We start from the raw sequence: 16071 nt of genomic DNA, 5'->3' as shown, positions 1-16071 counted from the left end.
CACCGCCGCCGCTGTAGCCACCGCCGCTGCCGCCACCGCTTTCCGCGGAGCACCTTAGAACAGACTCTTAACCGAGTAAAATGGAACAGCTGATAAGATGAGTGACAATTTAAAATCTAAATGATCCAACATGGCGGCGGACGCGGAGAGATCAAGTCTCTAACCCCTTCAGCTGCACGGGCATAGGGAGAAGTAAACTGTCAAAATACTGTTCGCTCAGGACCACTAGGCACGGTTGAGCTGAAGTGGACCCTGGGCGAACGGTCTAGCCTTCTCAGAACATACCGAGCCCGAATTGGCTGCATTCTAGCTCAGGTTCGCCTGCTTCATGGACTCAACACTAATGATCCCACTGAAATAACTAGTCGGCCCGCCTGAACTCAAAGAGGTAAAAGCCAACTAAGCACCACAGCCAGACCCAGGGAATCAGGAGTGACGCAGGACTAGTGGCGCAGGATCCCAGCTATTGCTATCACCAGTGCTGACAACAGGTCCCTTGCACCAGCTATCAGGGGAGTTGCTGCTACCTGAGGGCAAACAAATTCGCTGGGGGCCCTCAGCCCCAAGCCCTACAAACTTAGGGTCTGAGGGAGGCAAACAGAAAGGGTGTGCCCAGGCACCCATGAAAACAGGGCTCCCAGGAGCAGCAGACCTGGCGTGTAGTCAGTATTGTGGTGAGTGTCACAGGTGAGCGGGGCCTGGCTTGAGGAACCACAAGAGAAGGCCCTAGGCACTCAGGATTAGAGACCCACACAGTCTGGGAAGAAGAGCTGAGGCACAGTGATTGGTTCCCACCTATCAAGAAGAGAAGCCTGGCCCAGTGGGCATAGCTCCACCAACTGGATGAGAAGTTAATCGAGCTATATGACTGCATTTATTATTATTTTTTTTTAATGATTATTATTAGTATTTTTTTTTTATTTTCACTTTTTGTTGTTGATGTAGTTGTTGTTCTTTAACGTTCCTATTAATGGTTTCAATTTTTTTAAATTCTTTTTATTTTATTAGTATTACTATTATTTTTTAAACTTTAATTTCCATTTTTTTACAATCATTATAAAATATTTTCTTTTTTTTCTTTTTTTTTGTTGGTTTTAAATTTTTATTTTTTTTCGTTTCTTCTTTCTTTCTTTTCACTTTTTTTTTCTTTTGTCTTCTCACTTCTTTCAATTTTCCTATTCCACCTTCCTTGAATTCTACCTGCCTACACTCATTCTCTTTAGTGACTTCTTCCCTCCCCTTCTAATATCTCTCCTCCCCAGTATCACACTAATTGGAGGAGGATCACAGCCACTACCTGCCCTGAAAGGGTGATTTTTCAACTATACAAGAGCAATATAATTAAATAGAGGGGGAAAATATCAAAGACACAACAATTTCACCAAGCAGAAAGAAACGCCAGCAGTATGAAACGACAAGGAAAGAAAGGACCACAGGCAATGCAGGTCAACTCAACTTTAGAAGAGGTAATAGCTGCAACAGATGGAATGTCAGATAGAGAACACAGGACATACATGCTTCAGATGATCTGGAGTCTCAAGGAAGACATGAGACAGCAAAATCAGACAATGAAAGATCATATTGACAAGCAAATCCAGGAAATAAAAGATCAATTTCACAGGGAGATAGAGGTAATAAAAAACAAACAAATAGAAATACTAGAGATGCAGGAATCAATAAACCAACTTAAAAACTCAATTGAGAATACTACCAGCAGAGTTGATCACTTAGAAGATAGAACATCAGACAATGAAGACAGAATATTTCAACTTGAAAAGAGCATAGATAGCTCAGCAAGTCTACTAAGAAACCATGAGCAGAACATTCAAGAGCTATGGGATAATATCAAAAGACCAAACTTAAGAGTCATTGGGATACAGGAAGGCACAGAGCTCCAATCCAAAGGATTAAGCAATCTATTCAGTGAAATAATACAAGAAAACTTCCCAGACTTGAAGAATGAGACAGAATCCCAAATCCTAGAAGCCTACAGGACGCCGAATGTGCAAAATCATAAGAGATCCACACCTAGACACATTATAATGAAGATGTCCAACATACAGAATAAGGAGAGAATTTTAAAAGCTACAAGGGAAAGGAAGCAGATTACATTTAGGGGTAAACCAATCAGGATAACAGCTGATCTCTCAACACAGACTCTAAAAGCTAGAAGATCCTGGAATAACATATTTCAAACGCTTAAAGAAAATGGATTCCAACCAAGAATCGTGTATCCGGCGAAATTAAGCTTCAGGTTAGAAGATGAAATTAAAACCTTCCACGATAAACAAAAGTTAAAAGAATTCGCAGCTAGAAAACCATCTCTTCAAAAAATCCTTGGCAAAACATTACAGGAAGAGGAAATGGAAAATAACATTGATAACCAACAATGGGAGGTAGGACAGTAAAGGGGGGAAAGTAGTCAAAGAGGATAACAAATCAGGTATAGTAACATCAATAAACAAATATGGATAGAAGAACAAACCATATCTCAATAATAACCCTAAATGTTAATGGCTTAAACTCACCAATTAAGAGACACAGGCTAGTAGAATGGATCACAAAACAAGACCCAACAATATGCTGTCTACAGGAGACGCATTTGATAGGAAAAGATGTACATAGACTGAAGGTGAAAGGTTGGGAAAAATCATATCACTCATATGGACCACGGAAACAAGCAGGAGTGTCCATACTCATATCTAATAAAATAGATTTCAAGCCAAAGCTAATCAAAAGGGATAAAGAAGGACACTTCATACTGCTCAAGGGAACCATACACCAACAAGACATAACAATCATAAATATATATGCCCCAAATAATGGTGCAGCCGTGTTTATCAAGCAAACTCTTCTCAAGTTCAAGAGTCTAATAGACCACCATACAATAATCATGGGAGACTTCAACACACCTCTCTCACCACTGGACAGATCTTCCAAACAAAAGTTAAATAAGGAAACTATAGAACTCAATAACACAATTAACAACCTAGACTTAATTGACATATATAGACTATACCACCCAACATCAAGTTGCTACACTTTTTTCTCAGCAGCACATGGAACCTTCTCAAAAATAGACCATATACTATGTCACAGGGCAACTCTTAGACAATACAAAGAGGTAGAGATAATACCATGCATCTTGTCTGATTATAATGGAATGAAACTGAAAATCAATGATAAAAGAAGAAAGGAAAAATCAAGCATCACCTGGAGAATGAACAATAGGTTGCTGAGTGATCAATGGGTTTTAGAAGACATCAAGGAGGAAATTAAAAAATTCCTAGAGTTAAATGAAAACACAGACACAACATATCGGAATCTATGGGACACATTGAAAGCAGTTCTAAGAGGAAAATTCATTGCTTGGAGTTCATTCCTCAAAAAAAGAAAAAACCAACAAATAAATGATCTCATACTTCATCTCAAAATCCTAGAAAAAGAAGAGCAAAACAACAGCAAAAGAAGTAGAAGGCAAGAAATAATTAAAATCAGAGCTGAAATTAATGAAATTGAAACAAAAGAAACAATTGAAAAAATTGACAAAACTAAAAGCTGGTTCTTTGAAAAAATAAATAAAATTGACAGACCCTTAGCCATGCTAACGAAGAGAAGAAGAGAGAGAACCCAAATTACTAGCATACGGGATGAAAAAGGCAATATCACAACAGACACTTCAGAAATACAGAAGATAATAAGAAAGTACTTTGAATCCTTATACTCCAATAAAATAGAAGATAGTGAAGGCATAGATAAATTCCTTGAGTCTTATGATCTGCCCAGATTGAGCCAGGAGGATATAGACAACCTAAACAGACCAATAACAATAGAGGAAATAGAAGAAACCATCAAAAGACTACCAACTAAGAAAAGCCCAGGACCGGATGGGTATACAGCAGAGTTTTACAAAACCTTTAAAGAGGAACTAACACCAATACTTTTCAAGCTATTTCAGGAAATAGAAAAAGAGGGAGAACTTCCAAATTCATTCTACGAGGCCAACATCACCCTGATTCCGAAACCAGACAAAGACACTTCAAAGAAAGAAAACTACAGACCAATATCTCTAATGAACCTTGATGCAAAAATCCTCAATAAAATTCTGGCGAATCGGATTCAAATACATATCAAAAAAATTATACATCATGATCAAGTAGGATTCATCCCTGGTATGCAAGGTTGGTTCAATATACGGAAATCAATAAATGTTATCCACCACATCAATAGACTTAAAAATAAGAACCATATGATCATCTCGATAGATGCAGAAAAAGCTTTCGACAAAGTACAGCATCCCTTTATGTTCAAAACGCTAGAAAAATTAGGGATAACAGGATCATACCTCAACATTGTAAAAGCAATCTATGATAAGCCACAGGCCAGCATCATTCTGAATGGAGAAAAATTGAAGGCATTCCCTCTAAGATCTGGTACAAGACAGGGATGCCCTCTCTCGCCACTTCTGTTCAACATAGTCCTCGAAACACTGGCCAGAGCAATTAGGCAGATGAAAGAAATTAAAGGCATAAAAATAGGAAAAGAAGAACTTAAATTATCACTATTTGCAGATGATATGATTCTATACCTAGCAGACCCAAAAGGCTCCACAAAGAAGCTATTAGAGCTAATAAATGAATTCAGCATAGTGGCAGGATATAAGATCAACACGCATAAATCAAAGGCATTCCTGTATATGAGCGACAAATCCTCTGAAATGGAAATGAGGACAACTACTCCATTCACAATATCCCCCCAAAAAATAAAATACTTGGGAATCAACCTAACAAAAGAGGTGAAAGATTTATACAATGAAAATTACAGAACCCTAAAGAAAGATATAGAAGAAGACCTTAGAAGATGGAAAAATATACCCTGCTCATGGATAGGCAGAACTAACATCATCAAAATGGCGATATTACCAAAAGTCCTATATAAGTTCAATGCAATGCCAATCAAAATCCCAACAGCATATCTTATAGAAATCGATAAAAGAATCATGAAATTCATATGGAATAATAAAAGACCCAGAATAGCAAAAACAATACTAAGCAGGAAGTGTGAATCAGGCGGTATAGCGATACCAGACTTCAAACAATACTACAGAGCAATAGTAACAAAAACAGTATGGTACTGGTACCAAAACAGGCGGGTGGACCAATGGTACAGAATAGAGGACACAGTAACCAATCCACAAAACTACAACTATCTTATTTTTGATAAAGGGGCTAAAAGCATGCAATGGAGGAAGGATAGCATCTTCAACAAATGGTGCTGGGAAAACTGGAAATCCATTTGCACCAAAATGAATCTGAATCCCTATCTCTCGCCGTGCACAAAAGTTAACTCAAAATGGATCAAGGAGCTTGATATTAAATCAGAGACATGGCATCTGATAGAAGAAAAAGTTGGTTATGATCTACACGCTGTGGGATCGGGCTCCAAATTCCTCAATAGGACACCCATAGCGCTAGAGTTAACAACTAGAATCAACAAATGGGACTTACTCAAACTAAAAAGTTTTTTCTCAGCAAAAGAAACAATAAGAGAGATAAACAGGGAGCCTACATCCTGGGAACAAATCTTTACTCCACACACTTCAGATAGAGCCCTAATAACCAGAATATACAAAGAACTCAAAAAATTAGACAATAAGATAACAAATAACCCAATCAATAAATGGGCCAAGGACCTGAACAGACACTTCTCAGAGGAGGACATACAATCAATCAACACGTACATGAAAAAATGCTCACCATCGCTAGCAGTCAGAGAAATGCAAATCAAAACTACCCTAAGATACCATCTCACTCCAGTAAGACTGGCAGCCATTAGGAAGTCAAACAACAATAAGTGCTGGAGAGGATGCGGGGAAAAGGGCACTCTTGTTCATTGCTGGTGGGACTGCAAATTGGTGCAGCCAATTTGGAAAGCAGTATGGAGATTTCTCGGAAAGCTGGGAATGGAACCACCATTCGACCCAGCTATTCCCCTTCTCGGTCTATTCCCTAAAGCCCTAACAAGAGCATGCTACAGGGACACTGCTACATCGATGTTCATAGCAGCTCAATTCACGATAGCAAGACTGTGGAACCAGCCTAGATGCCCTTCAATAGATGAATGGATAAAAAAAATGTGGCATTTATATACTATGGAGTATTATTCTGCATTAAAAAATGACAAAAGCATAGAATTTGGAGGGAAATGGATGGCATTAGAGCAGATTATGCTAAGTGAAGCTAGTCAATCTTTAAAAAACAAATACCAAATGACTCCTTTGATATAAGGGGAGTAAACAAGGACAGGGTAGGGACGAAGAGCTTGAGAAGAAGATTTACATTAAACAGGGATGAGAGGTGGGAGGGAAAGGGAGTGAGAAGGGAAATTGCATGGAAATGGAAGGCGATCCTCAGGGATATACAAAATGTCATACAAGAGGAAAGGAGGGGTAAGACAAGATAATACAAATGGAAGAAATGATTTACAGTAGAAGGGGTAGAGAGAGAAAAGGGGAGGGGAGAGGAGGGGAGGGGAGGGGAGGGGGGATAGTAGAGAATAGGACAGACATCAGAATACATCAGACACTAGAAAGGCAATATGTCAATCAATGGAAGGGAAACTGATGTGATACAGCAATTTGTATACGGGGTAAAAGGGGGAGTTCATAATCCACGTGAATCAAACCGTGTAATATGATGTATTAAGAACTATGTAATGTTATGAACGACCAATAAAAAAAAAAGAGTTGATTCTTTGAAAAGGTAAACACAACTGATAAACCCTTAGCCAAACTAAACAAAACAAAGAGATAAAAGACCCAAAATAATAATAAAAAAGGAGATATCACCCTGGGCATTTCTGAAATCCGGAGTATCATTAAGGACTACTTTGAAAATTTGTATTATAATAAACTGGAAAATATAGAAGGCATTAACAAATATCCAGATACTTGTAACAGACATAAATTGAATCAAGAGGATATATATAAAATCTAAACAGACCAATATGAAACAACCAGATTGAAGCAAAAATAAATATATAAAGCCTTCCAAAAAGGATAGCTAAAGACCAGATGATTTTTCAACTGAGTTATCAGAACTTTAAAAAAGAATCAACACCCACCCTCTTCAAATAATTCCATGAAATGGAAAGGGAGGGAATTCTCACAAATTCATTCTAAGAAGTCAGTTGCATATTACAACATCAACACATGAAAATTAATAGCTTTGCAGTACTCCAATAATGAATCTGCTGAGAAAGAAATCAAATTCTTCCATTCAGAATAGCTTCAATAATTGGGAATAAACCCAATTAAAGGGGTGAAACACCTCATGAAAACTATAGAACACTGAAGAAAGAAATGGATGACCTCAGAAGATAAAAAGACATCCCTTGTTCATGGACAGAAAGAATTAATATTGTCAAAATAGTCAGGTTACCAAAAGCCATCTACAACTCAATGTAAATTCCACCAAAATACTAATGTTATTCTTCATGGAAGCAGAAAAAAAGTCCTTCCTATGAAAGAATAAAGACCCAGTATAATCAAAGCAATCCTGAGCAATAGGAAAGAGGTTGAAGGCAAAACAATACCCGATCTCTAATTATACTACAAAGCCAAAGAAACAAAAATCACATTATTCTGACATAAAAACAGACATGAAGATCAATGAAGTAGAATAGAAGATGCAGGAACAAACCCACATAGCTACAGCATCTATTCCATGACAAGAGTGCCAAAAACATATGTTGCAGAAAAGATAGCCTTTTTAACAAAGTGCACTTGGAAACCTGGACATTGGTATGTGGAAAATGGATCCAGATCTCTCTCTCTTGTCTTGCAACAAAGTCAACTCAAAGTGGATCAAAGGCTGAGGAATTCCACCAGAATCTCTGAAAATGCTAGAAAAAAGCATAAGATTAACACACCAACATGTTACCATGAGCATTCGCTTCCTTACCAAGACTCCTAACACTCAAGAAATGAAATAAAGAAATAATAAATGGAACACAGCAAAGGGGAAAAAGCATGAAGAGAGAGCCTCCAGGATGGGAGAAGATTTGTGACAGATGCTCCTCCAACAAGGGGTTGGTATTCAGACTATACAAGAATGCAAAAATAATAATAATAATACCAAAGAAATTACCCAATCAATAAATGGACAAAAGGACTCAGCAGACATTTCTAAAATGGCCAACAAATATATGGAAAAAAATTCAACATTTCTAGCCACCAGGGAAATGAAAATCAAGACTACCTTGAGATTTCATCTCATTGCAGTACACATGGCAATCCTCAGAATACAAACCATAGTAAATTTGGGGAAAGATTAGGAGGAAAGGTGCACTTAAATGTTGTGGGTGGGACTGCAGAGGACGAAAGCCACTCTGGAAAGCAGTGTGAAGAATTCTCAAAAAGCTAGAAATGGAACAACCATATGATCCAGCTATCCCACTGCATGGTTATTTATCCAAAAGAACTAAAATCAGCACACTGTGGAAACTCAGTCTCATCAATATTTATAGCAGTGTAATTCACAATAGCCAAGTTATGGAACCAGCCCTGGTGCCCATCAACAGATGAATGGATAAAGAAAATGTGTATATAGACACAATGGAGTTTTACTCAGCCATAAAAAAAGAATGAAATTATGTCATTTGCTGGTAAATGGATGGAAATTGAGAACATTATGTTTTGTGTATTATACCAGTCTCAGAAAGTCAAAGGTTGAATGTTTTTTCTCTTGCCAAATCTATAGAGGGGGGTTGGATAATTTTAAAAACTCTGCATGTGTGTGGGGGTGATCAGGAAAGCAATGAAGAACAGGATTGAGAGGGTGGGAGGAAAAAAAGGCACAGGAAAGTGCTGGGGAATGAAATCTCCCAAACCACGCTAAACCCACCTATGAATTCACCATGATGAGTCATCTATACGTATATAGTGTATAATAAATGTGTAATTATAAAACACTAGTTTAAGCAACAGTTACAATAGTAGATGGGAGATCCATAGAGTGGAGGAAGCAGATCTGGGGAAGGAGGACCAGAGGAACAGGGAAGATGCAGGTGCAAAGATTGCTCCAATTACGTTCCGTGCACATACAGATACAGCAGAATGAACCCCACACTGTGCAGCTACAATGCACCAAGGAAAAGAACATGCCAACCTCTGTCAATATTTCAGTGTTTTTACAGCTATAAATTTAGTATATTCTGTCTTTAAGTATTTGAAATGTTTAAGACTTTGCACATGTTAGCCCTGCAGTCTCCACTAAAGCCCCCAGCTTAGCCAATATCATTAGAGTGAACTTGAGTTAGAAGACTTTAAAGGACATCTAACTCTCAAATGATACCGGCACATTGTCATTTATGTTCCTGTTTCTGTTAGGTGACTCAGTGTATTGAGAACATTTTAATGGACTCGTAGAAATTGTATATCTTTATGGGGTGGCGTGATGTTTGGGTGGATGTAAGCATTGTGCTTTGCTTGAATCTGAGCGAACATTTTGATCTCCTCAAGCATTTACCACTTTTTCTGAAAGTCCTCTCTTATGGCTCTTTATTCTGAGCAGTACAATGTCCTCCTCTATGGCCACCCTGCTGCATGATGAGACCTGATTCCCTTAACTGTGACTAATACCGTTTGGATGACCTTTCCCCACCCAGCCCTCCCCACTCGCCCCAGCCTGTGGCAAGCCAGAAGGGGTAATGTGTCAGTCAGTAACACCATCACATCACCAAAACACGGTTATGTGGCACATGATGCTATTTAAGAAATATAAGTTAAATTGTAAAATTTATCAGCTTTGTAAATGTCATACTAAGGTTTGTAAATTGAACTTAAGTTTAGGAAAAATTGGGCTTTGATGTTTTGCTGTAATATATTAAAATATCAATTTAAAAATAGCTGGGCAAACATAATGTCTACCTGCACAAAAGCCACGTTTGCAGGAATGAAAATTCACCCATATGAAAGGTTGAGAAATTTCTTGAATTAGTGGACACAAAAATTCTCAGGAAGTGTGTTGGGAACACAGGCGGTGAGACGGAGCTCCATCGATTGAGGATCACAATGGCTAGAACTAAACATTCTAATGGCACCCCTGACAGATCTCTAAAGCCTAGTAGGAATAAAGAAAACCTGGAAACACCAGCTCTGTAACACAGTGCCATGATGTGAGTTTAAGACAGACACACTAATTATTAATATATGTTTCCCATGATATCACCAAGAGCATGGATCTGTCACATCTGGGGGAGATACAGTGCAGGGATGTTTAGTGGTGACAAAGTTGAGGACAGAGAGGGGGAAATGGGTAAGAGAGAGAGCCATGCATGAATGCACACATTTATGTGCCATTGACTGGAGGTTAGCTAGAATTCTGTGCTACGAGTGCCAAAAAGGAAAACTCAAGAACATAAAACTCCAATTAGCACACAATTCACTTCCATTTATAGAAGGGCCTTTAATTAAGTTTTTCCATTGCAGGTGTGAAAATATTTGGCAACAAAGCCTTGCAAAATCATCGGGCTCAGAGGAGGATAGCGGTTCTGGGTAACTGTACATCTAAATATAACTCCTCTCTTGTGCTGTGCCCTTATTAGGATCTGATAATTATAAGAAGCACAACAGGAGTTTGCACTTCCAGGTGGGTGACTGAAGATTAGATTCTGTTTATAAAATGCTGCTTTTCCCCATTTTGAAGACTAACTTTGGAAGAAATAACTGGCTCCCTGCTTTCACTTGAGCAATTGATTCTTTGGGGCTCATTTCCCATTTGTGAAAGCATTAAGGGATGTGAGGTTTTGATAAGGCTGAGTTGCTGCAGAAGGCTCTTTTGTTTCATTGTTCTGACATTTCCAACTCTTCTCTGGGGCAAACTGCACCTCAGCAAATAGAAGCCAGACTTCTATGATCCTTGGAGTAGAAAAATGCAGTGGTCTAAGGGATCACTTGTGCCCATGGGATGCAGCAACCCCAAACGAAGAGCTGGGGGCACAGAAAGCCTGCTTGCTGAGAAAGCAGAGCAGAAAAGCCACGCTCCAGCCTGGCTTACAGGGACCATCACACAGTGCACAGACGGGATGCCGACTTACGATGACTTACATTTGCAAATGTTCTGCTGTAACTTGGTGCAAGAGTGACATGCTTCCAGCAGAAAACATACTTTGAAATTTGAATTTTGATCTCATCCTGGGCTAGCCACATGTGCTATGACACTCCCAAGGCGCTAGACCATGGCAGGAGCCACAGCTCCCAATTTGCAAGGTGATTATAATTATAGCTTAGAAGCAAAAAATTCTAATTTCTTGTATCTGGCCATTACAATTGTGGAAACACCATTGTTATTGTTTAAAGGGTATGCAATGGCTTAACATCATGAAAGGAAATTTTAACAATTCTGTAATAAACTTTACAGATAAAAGATTATTTTAGAAAGTGACCTAAAAATTTCACTTGGAAATTTCTTTCTTTCTTTTTTTTTTTTTTTGGTCAAAATTTGGGAAGAGTCAGAGGCATTAAAAATCTGAGTTTGCTTAATATCCCTGGTTGCAAACAGGCTAGATTTATTCAATTCACTGAGTAAATGAGATATTAAGAAGTGTTCATAGAATATATCTTACCATCAAAATTAATCATTCTGTTAGTCTTACATGATATAATGACGTTCATGCCATATATTAAAGATTAATATATGTATATATTTGTTTTAGCTCAAAAAACAGCACATGGATTACCTGAACAGATTTAAACAAAAAATTGTGTTCATTTCACTCAGAGACAAAGATAGCTGTTAAGAAAAGTGATGAAATTCCACTGGATTCTGGGTCTGAGCTCCAAGAATCCAAGGGACAGTGAGTCAGGAACAAGCAATGTCAGGCCTCCCTGTTCCTTTGGATACAGAGATGAGAATGTGTGGAGGGTCCAGCCTCCCAAACCAAAACCAAAACACCAAAGGAAGAACAATCAACCTCTGCAGGTGGTGCAGGTGAGAGCTGGGCAATCCGTGGGGGACTGGGAGGATTAGCATCTGGTCCCCACCAGTCGCCAAGTCAGAGTCGGGGTTCAAAAGAACCCAATACAAACATTTCAAGAGACATACAAATCTGGCTGTTGATGTGAAGGCGCCTAGTTTTAAATTTCAAGAACCACTTTTGAAATTTTCAGCCTGTGGGATGGATCCTGACTACGGAGAAATTCAGCACCCTCCATCAAAGAAGGTTTTTTGGATCTTATAAAAGTGAAAATGAAGGCTACGCTGGCAGCTTCATTAGGGGCTTGAGGGCCTTATATGCCACAACTGCCCCCTTCTAGCAAGCAAATGTCAAGTGTGACCTCTGTCCAGCTTCACCCTGGGATTCTCTTCCATGGAAGACCACAGTTCCTGGTCATCGTCTTGTCCCCTGGGGCTGCCCGACTTCTGGGTTTTGCCTGTGTTCCCATGAAGTGTCAATCTGGTTGCCCAGCTTCTCTGTGTCCACTCAGATGTATCCAGGAAATGGACTGAAATGTGCGCTGGGCAGGTGCTTGTGATCTGTGTTTTCTGGGCAATGCAGGAGCTACTGATTTAAACAGAGGCCATGAAACTTTGAAAAGACACACAGGAGAAGACTCCACCATGGCTGGAAGGCAGAAGGTACCATCTCATTGTTTATCCCAGGTCATAAATGCTGGGACTGAGCTATGTCATATGATGAAGATAGACTTGGCTACACAATCATGGAGATTTGGGTTCTAACATGACAACCGACACAACCGTGTGTTTTCTGAGTGACCTAGAGCACCTCCCTTCCCATCTCTGGTTCCATGAAATGGTAAAAGCAAGTCCAGAAACAAGACACCAATAAATAAAAATACAAATAAACAAAAACCCTTGGCTTAATGAAGTCAGTGAGTTCCCAAACCAGTCAAAACTACAAATGGGTTTTGTAAATTCCCAGCATGTTTCTGAGCCACTGAATTACTGTTTCAGTATTTATACTGAAAGATCACTTTGAAAACTTTAATAGTTATCTTTGAATGAACTTCTAGATCATGCTATATGTATTAAAGTGACACACATTGACAAATATCCCTGTGCTAGTCAGGTTCTAACGGAAGAAATGGAACATTAAGATGAGGTCGTTTCAAGGGGATTGTTTTAGTCAGATTTTTTTGCCACTGTGACCAAAAAACCTGATAAGAATAATTTTAGAGAAGGAAAACTTAACTTGGGGCTCACAGTTGCCGAGGTCTCTGTCCACAGATGGCCGACTCTTTTGCTGGGCCCCAGGAGAGGCGGAAGGTGTGGCAGAGATGGTGGCACCAGGAAGCTGAGAGAGAGCTCTGCTCACCAGGAACAAACTGTGTACCCTAGAGGGACACCCCCAGTGAGCTACCTCCTCCAGCCACAGCCACCTGCCTACAGCCACCACAGCTAATCCACTCAAGTAGATTAATGCAGGCATTGAATCAAGGCTCTCATAACCCAACCCTTCACCCTGAACTTCCTTGCATTGTCTCCCAGATGAGCTTTTAGAGGACACTTCATATGTATACCGTAGCAGGGTTTGATTGACAGGTCCCATAGATTTGGATGCTTCAGACATGATGCCTCACGAGGTCCCCAGGAATGAGGGAGGGAGAGGTCCTGAGAATGTGGAAGGAGAGGAGGTGTACCAATCGGCCACCAGGGGACACAGCCCGCCTACAGTGGGCTTCCCTGGAGAAGTCAGGGGAGTGACCTCTGACCACGCTCTCTCCCCCTTCTTTTGGTCTAGCTTGTGGTCCAAAGCCCCAAGGAAGACAGAGAGCCTGGAAACATTGTGATCAGCCTCCCAGGGCAGAGGGTGGGGTACAGAAGGGTGGGGAGCCAGGGGGCAGCCAAGAGCAGAGGTCCCAGCAGACGGTAGCTGAGAGAGGCGTGAGGGTGCTGCTCCGACCTTGGAAGCCATTCTGTCTTTGCAAAAAGGCAGAGAAACCAATGTCAAAAATATAGCCATGTAAAACAGATTGTGTGCATGGTGAAATCAAAATGATCAAACAAAGAACCGCATCCTCACTATGTGACACAGCCTTCTAAATGCCATGTTCATGGCCACAGGTGCCCTCAGTTTGGGAAATGCTGGGCTTTGTGATCTCTAAGTTCTCTCTCATATCCCTTGCCTTCCTCTATGGCAGACAAAAATATGGTAGTGAGATAACCCTTTCTACTCTATTAGAAATCTTGATCATAAGTTGGAATAGTCCAGGTCCCAAAACATCTGGAAAGAATTGGAAATGATCCCAAACAGCTCAGGGTCTTTCAGAGAATTACATGGGATAGCAACGTGCTACTGTTCAACAATACATATGGCTTCCTTCGTGATGTGGGACACTTTTTGCTCAAACTATAATCATTCTCTTTTCTCCATAAAAATCTACACAAGGACCTGGGCCTTTTTCTCTGGCTTCAGACATTGAAGATGACTGCACAGGAGCCACTTAGAAGGGATCACATTGGGGGTCTGCACAATAAAACAGCTTGGAGTCCATGATGGATCCGTCCATAGATGTTTATGAGTGTTGGGGTGGCTCCTGCAAGCCTCAGAATCAATCACTGCTCCACCTGTCCCTCCCACACTGCTGCTCCATCTAGGGACTGATGAGCTTCTTCTCCCAGACCACACTCATCACTGACTTCTGACATGCAGGCCTTTCTTTCTGCATTATACACTGGGAAATCCATTTGTGCCTCAGGGCCTTTGCACTCCCTGGACCACTTTTTAGGTGACTCTTTCCTAGATCAAAGTTCAGCAAACTATGACCTGGGGCCAGATTTGTGCAGCTGACTGCTTTTGTAAAGTCTTATGGGGTCAGTCTGCACTCTCCATGAAGTATTGTTTATGGCATCCTTCACAACACAGGGTCATTCTGACAGACCGGGTGACCAGCAAAGACAACCATATTTACTGTTTGACAATTTACCAAAATGCTTGCTGTCCCCTGCCCTAAATTATCACATGATTGACTTTTTTTTTCAAGCACAGGGCTTAAAGGAGCTGCCTCCCAATAGATGCCTCCCGCAACACCCCTCTCCCTTTCACATCTCCACATGAAACGCCCCATGAGGCCTCTGTTGTGGATTATCTGACTTCTTGAGAAAATACAGGAATGTAATTTTTAATGTAAAATTCCTCTCCTTTCCCACACATACTGAGAGAAAAGGAAGAAAACTTTTGAGACCAAAATGCATATTCAGGTCATATTGCGCCAGCAGCACCCTGTGTGCAAGCCCTGGAGCCTGGGGGCCAGCACCAGCTCTGCTGGGCTCAGCAAGCACCCTGGGGTTCTTGGTCTGACCCCTGCAAGGGTGGAGGGGAGGGGAGAAGATGCTGCTCTGTGCCCTGATTACAGCCAGCAACCAAGGGAGTGACTGCAGGTGAGTCCTCCTCCCCAGAATCACACACCAAGAGGGCCATGGTCCAGGCCAGGGGGAGGAATGGGAGGCAGGCCCAGCTCGTCTGTGCAGCCCCAGGCTGTGGTGGACATACAGGGTCATCAGCACACTCAGCCCCCACCTGTGTCCCTCAGCAGCCTGGATGGACCCTTCCTGCCCAGCAATGCAGGCACCCGGAGCTCCCCCAGAGATGGAGCTCAAACTCAGCCAAGAGCCACCTCTCCTGAAAGGCCAGCTCTTGTCCCTCTGTCCCCCAGTTGCTCTGCAGCACTGTTCTGGCCACATTTGGTTTTCTCTAGGACCAGGCATCATCTGCAAGGCACGAGGTTGGCACCCAATCCACACTCCTTGATTGAATGAAGGGCACCAAATGGAGGCAGGTAAAAGCCAGGTCCTGCTGAGACCCAGAGACTGCGCTTACAGCAGTGCAGGACCCAACCCCAGGTCTCTCTCCCACCCAGGGACTCACTGGACCAGACCGGCAGGGTCATCAGGACCTGTTTCCTCTGTTCAGAGCAACTCTGCTCTGCCTCCCAACTGTGCCCATCACTTCCCCAGTGCAGGACACTCTGTGTGCTTACAAGGGAGCACTGGTCACCACGTTCTGGCTGGGACTGTGGGGATGGTCTTCTCAATCTCAGCAATTGTGTTG

Source organism: Urocitellus parryii, chromosome 3 (genome assembly GCF_045843805.1).
Source record: "Urocitellus parryii isolate mUroPar1 chromosome 3, mUroPar1.hap1, whole genome shotgun sequence".
Classification (NCBI taxonomy): Eukaryota; Metazoa; Chordata; class Mammalia; order Rodentia; family Sciuridae; genus Urocitellus; species Urocitellus parryii.
Note: the sequence above shows the minus strand (reverse complement) of the source record.